The sequence below is a fragment of the Microtus pennsylvanicus genome, chromosome 4 (genome assembly GCF_037038515.1).
Source record: "Microtus pennsylvanicus isolate mMicPen1 chromosome 4, mMicPen1.hap1, whole genome shotgun sequence".
Lineage (NCBI taxonomy): Eukaryota > Metazoa > Chordata > Mammalia > Rodentia > Cricetidae > Microtus > Microtus pennsylvanicus.
In genome coordinates, this window is record NC_134582.1 from 19,662,225 (window position 1) to 19,679,112 (window position 16,888).

Sequence of the window (16,888 nt, forward strand, 5' to 3'; positions counted from 1 at the left end):
CTTTTTAGTTTCTCCACTGTTCGCTGCCTCAGGCCCTTTGCACCTGCTCCACCTCACATTTTATTATTGCTTTTTGAGCTAGGGTCTCACATAGCCATGCTGGCCTTGAATTCCAGTGTAGCTTAGATGATTTTGACCTGACCTTCCTACCTCTACGTCCCCAGTGCTGGGATTACAGGTATGTGTTACTCGCCCAGTTTATGTAGCACTGGGCTTGAACCCAGGGCTTGACACACTCCCTGTGTGGTCCACCAGCACCTACATCCCCATTCAGGAGCCCATCTCTATGTTTGCACCTCATGTTATCCAATTAGGGCCTCATCACAGACGGTGCTAAAACCTCTGATCCGACCCACAGTTCTTCCATTGTGTTGATCCCTCCCGTCCTGCCACACTTCTGAAAGCCTGTCTCTTCCTGCCCTTTTCCCCCAGCGTGCATGTGTGTGCAGTCCTGAGGAACTCTTGGTTAGAATTAGCCTGTGTTTGAAGCTCTCAGAGTGAGCCCTGGTAATTAATTTAGGGGAGGGTTCCACCTAGTGGCAGTGAGGACAGCCTTCGTGCTAAATGCTATTGCTGGCTCAGGGAACCCTAAAAACAACAAAAAGCCTGCCTGACTTTAGGTTCTAGAGCTGTCGTTCTCAGCTTGGGTCATGACCCCTTTGGGGGCTGAACAACCCTTTCTCAGAGGTCACAGATCAGATATCTTGCATATCAGCTATTTATATTTCAATTCATAACAGCAGTAAAATTGCAGTTATGAAGTAGCAATGAGATGATTTTATGCCTGAGGACCACCATATCAAGGGGAAGTGTATTAAAGGGTCGCAGCATTAGGAAAGCATAGAACCGCTGTGATAGAGTCTCATCTGTGACCAGCAGAACCTGGAGCAATCCCTGCCACTGACGACATGGGTCACTGATGGTTCAGATTATATCAAGGTTTGAGTTTCTACCATGCGAGTAAGAGTGGAAAGGAAGAGAAGCTGGCCTGACTTGAGAACAATAAAACACGCAGGTGTGCAAGACAGTCGAAACCCAGAAGTTCAAGGGCCGGAAATGCAAGGTCATCTTGAGATATCCCGAGAGCCTGAGGCCGGATTGGGATTCAAGAAACTGTCTCAAGTAAAAATGAAAAATTATAAAAATCTAAACACGTCTTTTAAGAGGCTGATTTATCTCTCGAAGGGAAATCAACGTGCCGTTTCACCAAGGGGCAGTTCGGAATTAGGGATGCTGTTAAGCGTGCTCAGCTGAGCAAGAGGCTGTAAGTTGAGCTATTTATCATGCTTTAAAATGTAAGCGTGTTCTGGCCAGGTGTGACGGCTCGCACCTTTAGTCCCAGGTGTGACGGCTCGCACCTTTTGTCCCAGCACATGGGAGTGAGCCAGGTGGATCTCTGTGAGCTCAAGCCAACCTGGTGTCTAAAGTAAGTTCCAGGTCAGTCAGGGCTATCTAGAAAGAACCTTTCTCATAAACGACAATAAAACCCCAACCCGCCCCCCATGTTTATGGGTATACATATGCTAATGTATAAATACTGAAACATTATCTAAAAGCAAGCTTTTTTTGTTTTGTTTTGTTTTTCGAGGCAGGGTTTCTCTGTGTAACAACCCTGGCTGTCCTGGAACTTACTCTGTAGACCATGCCTGCCTCTACATCCCCAGTGCCGGGATTAAAGGCATTTGCCACCATGCCTACCTCCTAAAAGCAAACTTTTAAAAATGAAAGCCAAATGGATATGTTGGTCATTATTGCACGTTTCAGAAAGTTGCACTCCTGTGAGTTGGGCAAACGGGGTGCTCCATCAGTCTTCTCAGCAGATAATGTAACGGATAAAACAAATCCTCACTCATGATCTTGGGCTTCTTTAACTGCGAACTTGTCTCGCCTTGTCTAACTTTCTTCTCTGTAAACTGTGTCCTATTTTTCTACAAGATTATTAGTCTTTAAACGTGCAGGGCTCTTTATTGATTGCTCATTTTTCCATTTGGTACAGGAGTTAAAGGTTTTCTCCAGTGTGTAATTTATATTTTGACTTTACTTATGACGGATTTTTCCAGGCAACATCTTCTTTTTACCTTCCTTCTTCTTTCTTTCTTTCTTTCTTTCTTTCTTTCTTTCTTTCTTTCTTTCTTTTTTTCTTTCTTTCCTTCCTTCCTTCCTTCCTTCCTTTCTTCCTTCCTTCTCTCTCTTTCTTTTTTATTTTGTCACTGGGCACTGAACTTAGGCTCTTTTGAATACAGGTGCTGTACTCATGAACCTCCAGCTCCCAAAGTTCTTATTATTTGAATTTTTGTGATATATCTTTCTGAGGCTACAGGAGAAAACTACTGCATGATTGCTGACAGCACTTTCATCATCTTAAATTAATATTTGATTAATCCCATGTTTGCAATGTTCTCATGTTAATTTTTCCTGAATTAATTCAATACTCTTCATTCAATAATGCCCTTTCCCCAACCGACTTAACATGATACCTTACGTTGCATTATATCGTGCTTTTAGATGGTAGCTTGTTTTTGCTGCCTGTCCATGAAGGTATGTAGGATGGAGAGAGCTTTAAAAGGTGCAAGTGTGTGTGTGTTGTGTGTGTGTGTGTGTGTGTGTGTGAGTATGTTGCTAAAAACTGAACCAACAGCGTAGTTCTTGCTAGGGAAGTACTTTTCTTATTTTATGTGTGTGCGTATTTTGTCCATCTGTATGTCTGGTATCCAAGGAAACCAGAAGAGGACATCAGATCCCCTGGAACTGAAGTAACAGACGTTTGTAAGCATGCACATGCTGGGAATTGAACCCAGGTCCTCTGGAAAAGCAGTCAGTGCTCTTAATTGCTTAGCTATCTTTCCAATGGGAAGTACTTTTCTTCTAAATTATTATCCTCAATTCTTAAAAAAAATGGTTTATCTCAAACCTCCAGGATATGGTGGCTATGTCCCTTTATGAAGGTAGGAGGATGCACCAAATTGTCTCTTTGAGTTCCCTGTAGCCCTGACATTAGAACATTTACATTGGCTGGATTACTGGAAGTTACCACTAATGGGAAGAGACTGCACAGCTCACACCTTATAGCCAACTAACCTACAACAGCTGAACGTTCTTTAGACCATCTCCATTGTCAGCTGCCGTCTTTGTTGTCTATACACAGACCTTACAACTGCATGTTCCTTCACCCCAGGAGATCAGAGCTGACACACATGCTTTCTTCAGCATGGAGGTGTTTAGTCATTCTCCAAACTCAATGGTTTTAGACCAAATCCTGCCTGTCAAAAAGACGACGTTCACCAGCACCTGTGGCCTACCCGATTCTTTACTGCACAAGACATCACAAAAAGACAACTATCAGAGCCACTTTGTACTGTCACAGAGTCCCCTGCCCTGCCCGGGCAGTCTCAGATTTGAGACTTAGCAATAGTCACATCATGAGTTTCCAGGGAAGATGGGAAGAAGACGCCTGCATCCCCAGGAGCATCCTTCCTTGTTCAGCATCCTTAGACAGGGTGTCTCTGCTGTCTATCATGAGAAGACTTGGTCCTGTGGGCCTATACGAAGGAAACACTTTCTGGCAATGCCCTTGTTCACAGAACCCTAAGCTCAGAATGGAGAAAAGCACTACAAATATGACTTCACAAGGTTTTCAACCATGAGCAAATGATTTGTTGCTCACTCTAGTAAGGACAAAAAAATGACCTTTTGCTCTTGAATAGTTGCAGAAATCAGAGGAAATGCGAAGTTGATGGATCAAAGAAGGTTTGGACAGTAAAATGGATAAAGCTACCCGCTTTCCAAAAGCACACTTAAACATTTCACTAGAAACTCTTCCCGGAGTTTATAAATAGTGTCTCGCTCCAGTCCAACTTCAACCTTGGCCAAACGCTTCTAGCTTTATGACCAAGCTGTGGTCATGGCCAAAGGGGTTTGGAATGGAAACTCTTTCTTCATCTGGCTGATTGTTGTTTCTTTCTGTGGCCACAATATTTGTCAGGGCCATGGGATTACTCAATCAATTGAATATTTATCGAGTAACCAGACAACCAATGAGAAAATTAGACTTGGAGCATATTGAATTCCATACTCTAGGGCTAGGTGGGTCTGCCTCCAGCGTTTTAAGGCAGTTGAAATAGCTAATCCTCGTCTTTGCTTTGGAGCTCAGAGAACAATGCCCTTGGCCAGCAAGGTACAAGCCAACACGCCTGTGACATGTGCAAACACAAACACTGACATGCTCTGTTACCTGCTCTCACGCCTGTTTGTAAACATTTCCGCTCCATTTTAGCTGATTTTTTTTAAAGGTCAACAATGCCAGAGACAATCATTTGAAACTGAAAACCCCGAGAATGAAATTTCAGTCTCTAACTTTTGTTGGAACAGGGAGGTTCCATGAGAGCAGAGACTGCAAGCTTAATGTAAATGTGTGTGTGTGTATGTGTGTGTGTGTGTGTGTGTGTGTGTTGGAGAAAGCACACCCAGGTTTATTACGTAGGTGTGATGAAGTCACTAGTGCTGCTTGAGAATATTTGCATGTTTACTGGAGACATAGGTTTTACCCTTTCATCTACGTGAACTTAGACTTGGCCCCATGACTGTGTCAGTCAACGAGATGTGAGCAGAAATAATAGGATTCACTTTGGGGGAGATGTGTACTTTTTTTCTGTTGTCTTCCATGACAATGACTGATAGTCCTTGTTGGTTCAGAGTCTGTCCTCTTGGGTCCCTGAGTAAAGTTAATACAAAGTGTCCTCCACTGACCCAAACTGAATACACAGCAGAAGGAGGCAATGATTTCCCCTAAGCTACTGAGATGCCAGGATTGCTTTTTTCCTTTACACTGTATATAAGGCTATTGGTACTTTCATTGTATAGAAGCGGCCTGCTGTGTTTGCATGAGAGCCATGCAGCGGGGGCAGGGGTGGTAAGAAATGGGGCCTGCAGGAATTCAGAACACCATAGGTTGTACTCCTGCCTCTAGTGGAAGAGACTGGGGAAAGGGGTTATAATCAATAACACATGCTATCTGTTGATGGCTGTTTTGAATGAAGTTGCAAGAAAGAGATAAACCCCAAAGGGAATTGATTCCCTTGAAGTAGTATGTAAGAAAATAGAGTTCGTGGGCATAGAAGCCTAAACAAAAACTCAATCCTAAATAGCAGAGGTAGGGGTCAATGAAAAGCCAGTCTTACATCAGGGGACAAATTAGGGGAACAGTCTTCATACCTAATGTTAAAACCCATGACTGAATTAAGATGATTCTGAATAATGATTAATAGCGGGGTGTTCAAAAAAAATGACTCAGGGCCAAGAGACACTCTTATTAAAGACGGTTGCTCCAGGGAATTGAATAAGATTGGTAGAGAGAGCAATGGGGAGGAGGAAGAAAATCAAAGTAAATATATGCATATGTCTCAAAAGGAACTGTGGTCAACGGCATATAAAGCTGACTGGAATAAAACATATGAGAAGCTGTGTTAAGGGTAGAGCCATTAACAGAAGAAGTATCCATTAGTTCGTTTGAACCAAAGAGATTTTGATTGTAAGGACAAATGAAGGACTGGGCAGTCAGCTCAGTTGATAAAATGTCTTCCTCAAAAGCATGAAGATGCGAATTTCAGTCTTTAGAGCCATGTAAAAATCTGGGTGTGGTATGTGACTGTGACTGTAGCCTTGACAGGGAGAGAGGGCAGCAGGGACGGGAAGATCCCCGAAGTTCATTGGCCAGAATCCATGAACTTCAGACTCAGTGAGAGACCAATAGTCTCAAAGCAATGAGAGGGTGGGAGGGGCCAAAGAGGAAGACACCAGATACCTCGCTCTGGCCTGTGCAGCTGCACACTCACATGCATAAGCATCACACATGACGCACATGCATGAACACATAAACATGCATGAGTGTACACACACACATAGATTTAAATATGCTTTAAATTAAATGGACTTTAAATTTAAATAGAGCTCATAATTATGAGCAAGAAGTGAACTGAGAAAGCTCCCATTATGAGAGTACATTGCTTCTTCTCCCCTCCTCTCCCCTCATCTCCCCTCCCTTTCTCTCTCCCCCCTTCCCTCTCCCCTTCTCTCTCTTCCCCTCATTCCTCCCCTCCTCTCCCTTCCTCTCTCCCCTCCCCTCTTCCCTCTCTCCCCCTCTCTTTCCCCCCTTCCTCCCCTCCCCTCCCTTCCATCCTTTCCCTGGTTCCCTTCTCTCTTCTCTTCTTCCCTCTCTTTTGGACAGTGTCTCATGTAGCCCAGACTGACCACAAACACACTCCTATGTAGCCAAGGATGACCTTGGACTAAATTATTTTTTCCTATTATTAAAAATAGAAAATTTTATTTTTGTTGTTGTTTGAGACAGGGTTTCTCTGTGTAGCCCTGGCTGTCCTGGAACTCACTCTGTAGACCAGGCTGGTCTTGACTCACAGAGATCTACTTGCCTCTGCCCCACAAATCCTGGAACTAAAGGCGTGCACCACCACCACCCGGCTGCTTTTTTTTTTTTAGACAGTTGTAGTAAGGGCAGCTTAGTCTACAGAAGAAGTTCCAGGACAGCCAGGGCTACACAGAGAAATTTTATGTCTAATATACCCTCCCCCACAAAAAAGAAAAAATATTTTTTATGTAATATATTCTGATTATGGTTTCTCCTCCCCTAGCTCCTTTGAGATCCTTTCCACCTCCCCTCCCATCTGAACCACACCTTTTCTGTTTCTCATTAGAAAACAAACAGGCAAGGAAAAGAACCAAAGAAAAGCACAAGAAACACATAAAGATGCAGATAAACGTTTCTATACACAGGAATCACCTAAATATACAAAACCGAAATCTCTAATATATGGGCAAAGGACCTGTAAAATTGAAAAAAAAAACTCAACAAAGCATTTTGAGGCAAAGAACTCCCAAAGATGCCATTTAATGGGCACACAGCTTGCATCTGAATTTTCTGTAACTCTTTTTCTTTGTTGGGTGGGTCTTTGTGTGTTATTTGAGAATCAAGGTAAAATTCTGTCCTAAAACCATCTGGTCCTGTTTTGTGTGTGTGTGTGTGTGTGTGTTTGCTTTTTGTTTTTTATTTGGGAGAATTTTAATTACTGTTTCTATTTCACTAGCGGTTATGGGTCTGTTTAAATTGATTATCTGTTCTTCATTTAACTTTGGTACCTGTTATATATATTGAAAAATCATATTTATTTTATTTTTATATTTTCCATATATTTTTGTGGAGTACAGGTTTTTAAAGTACGTCCTTATGATTCTCTGGAATCTCTTGGTGTTTGTTTCATCTCTAATTTTGTTAATTTGAGTCATTCCTCTCTAAATTTTAGTAATTTTGCTAAGGGTTTGTCAGTCTTAGTGGTTTTATCAAAGAACCAACTCTTTGTTTCATTGATTTTTTGTGTTGTTTTTGTTTATTTGTTTATTCCAATTTTACTGATTCCAGCCCAGAGTTAGATTATTTCTTACTGTCTACTCCTTTTGGGAAAAATTTCTTCTTTTTGTTCTAGAGTTTCCAAGTGTGCTGTTATGTTACTAATATGAAGCCTCTCCTTTTTTTTCCTTTTTTTTCTTTTAATGTAGGCAATTAGTGCTCTGAACTTACCCTCTTAGAACCACCTTCATTATACCATAGGTTTTGGTATGCTGTGTTGTATTTTCATTAATTCTAAAAAAGTTTTTAATTTCTTTCTTGGCTCATTTTTCTTTCAGTAATGAGTCGTTCAATTTCCTGGAGTTTGTAAGCTTTCCGTTGTTTCTGTTGTTGATGTCCAGCTTTAATCCATGTTGGTCAGATAGGACACAGGGTGTTATTTCAACTGTCCTGAGTTTGTTGAGACTTGCTTTGTGTCCAAGTATCTGACCAGTTTTGGAGAAGGTTTCATGAGGTGAAGAGAAGAAGGTATATTCTTTTTTTTTTTTTAACATTTTTATTTTATATGTATGGGTGTTTTTCTTTCTTTTTTTTAAGATTTTATTTATTATGTATACAATAGTCTGTCTCCATGTATGACCACCTGCCAGAAGAGGGCGCCAGATCTCATTACAGATGGTTGTGAGCCACTTTGTGGTTGCTGGAAGTTGAACTCAGGACCTCTGGAAGAGCAGCCAGTGCTCTTAACCACTGAGCCATCTCTCCAGCCTAGAAGGTATATGCTTTTATGTATGTGTGAAATGTTCTGTAAATTCTGCTATATTTGATATATGACATCCTTTAGCTGCAGCATTTCTCTGTTTTCTTTTTTCTGGATGACCTGACTAGTGATGAGAATGGAGTTTTGAAGTCACTGCTATCCCTGTGTGAGGGTCAATAAGTGATCTGAACTGTGGTAGTGTTTCTTTTATGAAACTGGCTACCCTTGTGTTTAGTGCATAGATGGTTTGCCATATCCTCTTGGTGGTTTTTTCCTTTGATGAATATGTAGTGTCCTTCCCTATCTCGTCTGGTTAGTTGCAGTTTGGAGTCTATTTTGCTATATATCAAAATGACTACAGTGACTTGCTTCTTGGGTCCCTTTGCGTGAAATATCTTCTTCATTCTTTTAGCCTGAGGTGATGTCTCTCCTTGATCTTCAGGTGTGTTTCTTGGATGCAGCAGAAGGATGAATCCTGTTTTGAACCCAATCTGTTTGTCTTTTTGTTGGAGACTCGAGACCATTGACGTTGACAGCTATCAATGAGCAATGTTTGTTGATTCCTGTTGTTTTGTTGTTGTGGTGTGAGGTCCCCCCCCCATCTCTTTTGATTTGATGGTATAATATTATTTATTCCTTGTGTGTTTTGGGGTGTGATTAACTTATTTAGGTTTAAGTTTTCCTTCTAGTGCTTTCTATAGAGGTAGATTTGTAGATGGATACTGTTTAAACTTGGTTTTATCATGACATGTTTTTCTTTCTCCTTTTATTGTGATTGAAAGTTATGCTGTATATGTATCTGATTTTGATGATCTGAGCTGGCATCTGTGACCATTTAGAGTTCATGGGACACCTGTCCAGGCCCTTCTGACTTTTAGTCTCCATTGAAAAATCAAGCATTATTCTACTAAGTCTGCCTATATGTTATTGATCTTTCCCCTTGCAACTTTTTAATATTCTTTCTTTGTTTTGTATGTTTAGTGTTTTGATTATTATGTGTCATGGGAACTTCTTCTCTGGTCCAGTCTGTTTGGTATTCTGTATCCTTGTTGTGCCTTAACAGTTACCCTCTTCTTTAAGTTATTTCCTTTATGATTGTATTGAAAATATTTTCTGTACCTCTGACCTGGGTTTCTTCTTCTTCCCCTGTTCCTATTATTCTTAGATTTGGGCTTTTCATAGTGTTTCAGATTTCCTGGATGTTTTGTGCCTGGAGTGTTAGATTTAACATTTGCTTTGATTGAGGTATCCATTTCTTCTATTTTGCTTTTAGTGCCCGAGATTCTCTCTTCAGCTCTTATATTCTGTTGAAGAGGGTGGCCTCTGAGGTTCCTGTCTGAATTCTTAAATGTTTTATTTCCAGTATTTTTCCTCTCAGTTTGGATTTTCTTTAATGGTTCTACTTCCACTTTCATGTCTTGAATTGTTTTCTTCATTTCTTTCCACTGTTTGTGTTTTCATAAGTTTTATCAATGGGATTACTCATTTCTTCTTGGTCCTTGAGCATGTTCATAGCTATTTTGAAATTCCTTGTGCTCCAACTATGTTGCATTTCTCAATGTCCTACTATTGTAGGGTTGCTGGCATCTAAAGGAGTCATATTGTCCTGGCTCTTTTTTAAAAAATGGTATTTATTTATTTATTTATTTATTTATTTATTTATTTATTTATTTATTTATTATGTATACAATATTCTGTCTGTATGCCTGAAGGCCAGAAGAGGGCGACAGACCTCTTTACAGATGGTTGTGAGCCACCACGTGGTTGCTGGGAATTGAACTCAGGACCTCTGGAAGAGCAGGCAATGCTCTTAACCACTGAGCCATCTCTCCAGCCCTGTCCTGGCTGTTATTGATTGTGTTTTCACGCTGCCACCTAGGCATCTGGGTTCGGGATGATTGCAGTTCTAGGTGCTGATATGTGGGCCTTTGTTTATTGGATGGGTTGTTCTGTTCCTTGCTCTCTTAGGTTCTGTTTCTCTGGTTCTTGGGAGAGTATGGGGTTGTGGACTGCATGGTAGGGAATGCTTCTGAGAATCTGCTGGAGTCGTTCCTGGGGGTCCTGAGTGTTTCTAGTTATTGGCAGCTGACCCTAAAGAATGGGGATGGGATAAAGGGAGGTGGGGAGGAGGGAGGGTGCTGAGGAGAGAGAAAAATACCTGGATGTGCCACCAGGATCTGTGAAGAACCATGGGAATGGAGGTGGAGGAAAAGAGGCCACAGCAGATAGTTTGCTACATAGCTGTTAAGCTTGGTGTGGGCTGGGCGTTGGTGGTGCACACCTTTAATCCCAGCACTCAGGAGGCAGAGAAAGGCAGATCTTTGTGAGGTCTAGGCCAGCCTAATCTACAAGACAGGTTTCAAAGCTACAGAGAAACCCTGTCTCGAAAACATTCAATCAATAGCCTTTTGGGTATTGGTCCATTAGGGCGTGGTCTGAAGTATAACGTGTGGATTGAGAAGCACAGACGGGAAGCGTGCTCGCTCTCTTGGGTGGTGGTCTGAATTTTATTCGCAGCTCCCCGCACCCAGAGAGCGGAGGACCACGGCGGCTCTCTACCCTTATTGTTCCCCAAACAAATATCTGTTACCCTTTATTCTGGGCTCTTGTGGACTTCCTTAATTAAGCCTACACTGGCATATTGGAATTGGAGGGTAGGAAGGTGGAGTGAGCATTGCCAACCTGATTCGGTGGTTTGAGCGGCCAACAGGTTTCTAGGGTTTTTCTCCTGGAGTTGGTACCTGAGCCAAAGGTTGTGGAGGAAGCTGTAGGAGATGATCTGCATGATTAGTGGGGGATGGGGCAGAGAGTGTGGGGATGCCACAGCAGGCGGATCTGCTACAAAGCTGGGGCTAAATCTGGGGGATTGGGATTGGAGGACAGGGGGGAGAGTGGAGATCGCTTACCTGGTTCCAGGGATAGCTGGGATAGCTGGGATAGCTGGGATAGCTGGGATAGCTGGGATAGTTGGCAGGCTTCCGGGCAGTGCCTCCTTGAGTTGGCAGCTGAAACAAAGGCTGCATTGTGATTCTCTTTCTTGCTTCTACCTCCTCCAACAAAATTAAGGTGGGTGGCACCCGAGGAACAACACACGAAGTTGTGCCCTGGCCTCCCCATGCTGCTGCACACATGTGCACCTGGTCATGTTTGCACACACATGTGCACCTGGTCATGTTTGCACACACATGTGCACCTGGTCATGTATGCACACACATGTGCACCTGGTCGTGTATGCACACACATGTGCACCTGGTCGTGTATGCACACACATGTGCACCTGGTCGTGTATGCACACACATGTGCACCTGGTCATGTATGCACACACATGTGCACCTGGTCGTGTATGCACACACATGTGCACCTGGTCGTGTATGCACACACATGTGCACCTGGTCGTGTATGCATACACATGTGCACCTGGTCGTGTATGCACACACATGTGCACCTGGTCATGTATGCACACACATGTGCACCTGGTCATGTATGCACACACATGTGCACCTGGTCATGTATGCACACACATGTGCACCTGGTCGTGTATGCACACACACATGTGCACCTGGTCATGTATGCACACACATGTGCACCTGGTCATGTAAGCACACACATGTGCACCTGGTCGTGTATGCACACACATGTGCACCTGGTCGTGTATGCACACACATGTGCACCTGGTCATGTATGCACACACCATTTCTTTCTCATAGTTTGAGATGCTGGGAATTCTGGGACCAGGACATTGGCTGATTCTTCAAGAGTTGGCTTTCTCAGTCAGAGTGTCTTCTGGATGGGACCTGCTGGCTCTCTGCAGCCTTTTGTGAGTACACTGGTCCTAAAGGGTGGAGTCCTCACGTTCCGATTACTCCCCCAAAGTCTCACTTTCTCATACCATCGCCGGAGATGGATGCAAAATCGTCAACTTATTCACTCGGCGATGGTAGGGTGTCAGAGTCCTTCAGACTGCAGGACCTGCTTTAAAGGCTGCACAGAGAATGAGGGAAAAGGCTCTTTTGGATGTTTGAGGGGGGCTTCAGGAAAGTCTCTGGAATGCCTGCCCAGTGGATTTAGAATTACCATCCTGGGTCTACTGTTTCTCCTTCTTTCCTTCTCCAAAGGGGAGCTCTCACGGTAACTACTCTATTCCTGCTGTGCTGTTGAGTGGTGCACAGAAAGGTGAACTTGCCACTCAAAGGGTCCTCAATCGATATAACCCAGATCTCAGGCCTGATGTATGCAAAAGTGGCCGTGCATGCGTCTCCCAGAATCACCAATTTAAGGCTGACAAGTACATCAAAATGAGTCTTTAGAGAGGAGGGACGGGAGCATTCTGCTTTTCCAATCTAGCTTCCCAAGTGAGGACAATGTAGAGTGGTAAACTTTGTCCACCCAAGGTGGATATTCGGAAATAAGAAACAAGCTTGTCATGTCTTAAATCTCTAAGAGGTTGGGGATGTTTGTCACAGCAGAGTAACCTCACTGATGCTGACTCTGCAGACAAAAATGCTTAGGGGGATATTAAGGTTTTGTTTTGTTTTCTATAGAAAGCAATGTTTCTAGCAGGCAGCTATTCTGTTGAGGACTCCCACTCTTGGGTTCTCAGATGTTCTATTCACATCTTCTTTTAGAAGGCAAATGGACTCAGTGTTTTAGATTGTAAGAATTCCATCGAATCCATTACATAAAATGTTTCTCCCACCCCTGCTTTCGTTATCAGGATACATGTTTTTCTTTCTTGACACTTGTAAGAGTCCAGAATTCAACAATATATCTTGATTCTGTTTGTCTAAACCACACCTGTTCAAAAAAGGCATAAAGTTATTTTTAATGTAGGAAGATAAATAATTTCACTTATCTTTAGAGATTTCCATCAAGAAGAGAGCTATTTTGGAGCATTTGGTATGAATTAAACAACCGCCGTTGAGCACTAAATCCATTCCTGGCAGCGGGTTACAAAGTTGTCATTGCATGATAAAAGCAAGTATACAGATTTATCTGGGGCTGAAACCCCTTTCAGATGCTAAGGACGGGTAACACAGTACACCATGTCTGCAGCCGCAGTTTTGAAAAGATACGAAAGTGTTCTTCAAACTGATGCCTTATTCCTCGCCTCCAAGATTTAAGGGCATGGCATTAATCTTAATTCTGGGAAGGTTGGTCCTCCGGGAGTGGCTCTAATAGAGAGCAGGTTTGCTGCTTTCTGATGACCTAATCACTTCGGGAATAGGCTTGCAGAACCCAGAGAAGCAGAGAAACAACATATTTCTTCTAAATCCCGCATGTTTAAAGCAACCTTTTGGCCACGTTCTGAACTGTAGCTAGTTAGGGACTGTACTCTTTGACGAATGTCTGACAAATAGGTCCTTGTGGTGGTCATCTCTCCTTTTGCTAATATTGCCCCTGTAGGACCCTACTCTTCTATATGAAGTCATTTATTTAAAATGTCATACAGGGGGTATAGTGTGTTTGTCTGCGTGCATGTTGTATGTAGTATGTAGTGTGTGTATATGTAATGTAGTAAGTGTGCATGCATGCGGTGTGTAGTGCGTAGTTGTGTTTGTGTATGTAGTGTGTGTGATGTGTGTATGGGTGCATGCTTCTGTGTATGAGTACAGGTATGTACAGGCCATGGCACATGTGTGGCAGTCGGAGGACAGCCCTGGGTACCAGTTCTCTTTGTAGCTTGTTAGAGGCAATCTCTTCATTGTCGTTTGTGGTAAAGACCAGACCAACTGACGCACAGCTTCTGGGCGTTCTCATGTCTTCATCTCCAATCTCCTCATAGAAGCGCTGGATTATTACAGATGTATGCTACAATGACCAGTTTTATGTGGGTTCTAGGGACTCATACCCAGGTCCTTATACTTTACCCACTGTCTCCCCAGATTTCTGTTGAACCCTTAACCTCCCCCCACCATGTAATGTTACCGCATTCCATCTTTATTCATGGTTTTGTTTGTTTGGAGATAGGGTCTCACTGAACACAGACTGGTCTAGAACTTACTATGTAGTAGAGGTTGGCTTTGAATTCTCGGTTCTCCTGCCTCCACTTCCCTCTACCTACCAAGTGTTGGGATTTCTGTGATCATCATCATTTTTTGAAGGGGAACGATTTTAAAATATAATATTTATTGGCTCTTGTGGTGCTGGGGATCACACAAGGGGCCTCACACATGCAAGGTAAGCATTCTGCCAACTGAGCTGTAGCCCAGGTTATACTCACGCCTTTAACCTACTGTGAGTTCAGTTACCCAAGGCCAATGGGCATTGCTGTATCCTCATTCTGGTTCAGCTTGCATCACTTACCTTGCTCATCTCAGCAGATGGGAAGAGCATCATCTTATAGTCTCATCAGAAGCATGAATAAAACATAGTAAGAGGTTTCCAAAGAAAAGTTCACATTCATTCAACCTATGTTATAATACATTATCACAATTGTTCTTATTATCAGTTATTGTTAATCTCACATTATGCCTAATTTACAAATTAAACTTTATTATAGACATTTTACATATAGGAGAAACGTTATATAGGCAGGATTTAATACTGTCCAGGGTTTCAGGCATCCATGGGAGTTTTGAAACACATCCCCCATGGATAAAAGTGGATATTTAGAGATGGCATCTTTGGGAGGTAATTGTGTTTGAATGAGGTCACAAAGGGGCCCCTAAGATGCGATCAGAGGGGAAACTAGGTTCTGTCTTCCATTTGAGGACACAGAGAGAAGGAAGCTCTCTTTCCAAGTCGGGAAGAGTTTACACATCAGTATCAGAATCTGCTAGCATCTTGTTCGGGTCGTCCACGTCTTAGCCTTCAGAACCTAGAATTAGATGTTCTCTTAAGTCTATGGTACACTGTTATTTTTTTGTTAAAGCTGATTGGGTGTCCTAGCTTGGTTTCTATTGCTGTGATAAACACCACGGCAGATGAACCTTAAGGAGGAAAGGGTTTATTTGGCCTACAGCTTACAGCTCATTACTGAAGGAAGCCAAGGCTGCAACTCAAGCTAGGAACTTGGAGGCACAGACTAAAGCAAAGACCACAGAGAATCACTGCTTACTGGCTTGATCCCCCATAACTTGCTCAGCCTATTTTCTCTTACACTCAGAATCCCCTGCCCAAGTGGCACCTCCATAGTCTGCTGGACCCTCCTGTACCAATCATTACTCAAGAAAATACAGCATAGACTTGCCTACAGGCCAATCTGGTGCAGGCATTTCCCTCGGTTGAGGCTCTCCCTCTTCCCAGATGACCCTAGCTTGTGTCAAATTGACATCAATCAATCAATCAATCAATCAATCAATCAAACCAGCACACTGGGCATCAAAATTCTTCTTGTCTTTTTAAGTCTGGCTAAACTGCTAAGCCGCCTTGAAACATTTGGCAGAGGCAACAATGGCAGCTTATATTTTTAACCTTAACTCTCCTTGGATGAGCTGGGCGCTGGCTTGTTTAGTTCTCATGGTATATTTGCAATTTAGGACTACTGATGTCTGTGTTGGGCATTTTCCAGCCCAGCGTTTTCTGGCAGAGGAAACACACAGCCTTTAGGTTGGATGTACCTGGGTTTATTTCCTAGCTCCAAAACTCACCCTGCTGGCTACGTGGCCTTGCACCAATGATTTAACTTTCCGAGTCTACAGCCCCGGGGTTTTCCTTCACGGACAAGCCAGGACACCCTGTGCATCTTCTTGTGTTAAATCCTGACTCTGCTGAGGCTTTGGTTTCCTCTCCATTCCAGCGGGGCACGGCCTCGGCATGCTTTTAGACAAAGTAAACAGAAGCTGAAGGCTGTGTTTATGAGCCAGGACATGTGTGAGGTTTTACTTGCCTGCTTCCATTAGAAGCCTATGCCTCAGCTCCTTGAGCCCTCTGGGTCCCTCCAGTGTTATTCCAATTGTTTCCGGCCTTGCCCATCACTGACTTGGGTATTAGTTTTTGCTGCCAGGCCAAGCCAGTTTCTGTTTTCCCTTCGTTTCCCGTCTTCTAAAATTGTGTAGCTGTCTTCTCTCTGTGGACATTTTGTCCTTTTGGTTTATGCTTTCTTTTTTAATCTTTTGATTATAATGTAATTTTATTGGGCTTTTAGAAAGATCACAGACACCCCAAGTATTCAGTTTACCACGGTTGATGACAAGGAAGGCTGTTGCGAGTTAGCAGGACGGCCGAGGATAACTGGAGTTCCTGTCTGCACAGCAGGGTAATGCTTCAATGCAGAGACCGAGTATGAGAGGAATCAAGTGCAGAGCCAACAGTTTCCATCTGGGGCAAGTTGGTGCTGCGTGCATGGCAGACATGTAAAGAGAAACGTCTTGAATCCTCTGGATAGAGGAACTTAGCAGATGATTCTGGGTTAGATAAAGATACACGGAAGTTATCAGCAGGGAAGAAAAAGGTTCAAAGTGTGAGGAGAAACCCAGGAGCCAATGTCAGACTGTCCTCCAGGGTCGCACCCAGGAGAGTGTATGGTCAGGAGGCTGCCTGCGTCCCAGTGTTTGCTACAGTTAACTACTCTCTAGTTTTAAGGGTTACAAGAACACTTTTAAAGCAAAGTTCCCCACTTTTCCCTTTGTCTGTTTGCTTGAGACAGAGTCTCATGTAGCCCAGGCTGGCTTTGAACTTGAATGGTAGCCGAGTATGACAGAGTTGAACTTCAGATGCTCCTGAATCCAAGTGCTGGGGATACAGACTGTGCCGCCAGATCCAGTTTATGTGGTGCTGGGGATCAAAGCCAGGGCTTTGTGCACAATAGGCAGGAACTCTACCAGCTGAGG